The sequence below is a fragment of the Tachypleus tridentatus genome, chromosome 6 (genome assembly GCF_004210375.1).
Source record: "Tachypleus tridentatus isolate NWPU-2018 chromosome 6, ASM421037v1, whole genome shotgun sequence".
Taxonomy (NCBI): Eukaryota; Metazoa; Arthropoda; class Merostomata; order Xiphosura; family Limulidae; genus Tachypleus; species Tachypleus tridentatus.
The window spans coordinates 126,765,955-126,767,066 of NC_134830.1; the positions used below are offsets into that span (position 1 = coordinate 126,765,955).

The 1,112-nt window shown below is 38.7% G+C and overlaps 1 non-coding gene across 1 annotated transcript; it reads left to right on the forward strand.

Moving 5' to 3' along the window:
- Positions 1-584: 584 nt before the first annotated feature.
- On the forward strand, positions 585-658 carry TRNAI-AAU (transfer RNA isoleucine (anticodon AAU)). The gene has a single exon. It is a non-coding gene; the product is annotated as a tRNA-Ile (tRNA).
- Positions 659-1,112: the final 454 nt, after the last annotated feature.

Here is a 1,112-nt window from a genome sequence, read left to right on the forward strand (position 1 = left end):
CAACCTCAGAACGTACTTGGATAAAAGAAAGTTGAAACACTATAAGAAACATCTGCTCTTTCCGATAAACCAACATCGACAGCAACCATCAATCATTCCAAACAGAACAAGACAACAAGCGACTCATCAGAGCCTTTAGCAAACCTCTCATGAAATCCAGACAACTGTACCAGCTACAGTGTATTCTATTATGGGTAGTATGTATTTTTTTGTAGATTTTTATTATATTATTTGTTAATGTGCCTTGATTTTAACCGAAGAGGCTTCTAGCCAAATTTGCTCTTTACAAGTTTCTAGTTAGGATATTGTTGGTATGCTGTATCCACGTTAATTTGATGTCGTAAGTTAATCTAAATATTCAACCGAGGGAGCAGTTCGTAAAGTGATCCGATCATGTGTAACTTTCGTCTAGTTTTGTTTCAGTTCTTTCTCTGGCGAATAGTATTCGTTGGATTTTCAGAATTTTATCCTTATTTTGAATTTCTGGCAGTATTCTTCTAAGTTATTTAGGACTGTTTGTAAGTTTGTTGCTGCTAATGAAAGAAAGAAATATTTTCCATATTGCCAGATGGTTTGGATTCATTGGCCTGTTATCTCAGTTGGTTAGAGCGTCGTGCTAATAACGCGAAGGTCGTGGGTTCGATCCCCATACAGGCCATTTTGAGTTATTACTTTTCCGACATTTTGTGATTCCAAGCTAAGATACCAAGCGAGCTGGACCATGTTTTCCTCTCTGCTAACATGATGTTTTCATTGCGTGAACCTATTTCACTTATCCTGCCATTAGTCGACCTCTCTCTACGCACTCTCAGCGTCACATATCGCCACGTTTATCGGTGAGGCTCAGCCTGGTGGAATCATCGACCATTCCAAATTCGAAAATACTGGTATTCTTTTCCATCATTCTGCACCAGGAGACTAATCACACGTATGCAAGCACTGGAGGACAGAAGTCAAAGTCAGTTAGACCCACACCGACAGGTTCTCTGTTTTCTCAAAGGATTTCATCCCACAGAATTCAAAATTCCCTGGAAAGCCACAGCAAAATCGAGATATACATCGTACATAGAATTTTCTCCAAAATTTCAATCAATCTACCAAATTTATGAAGA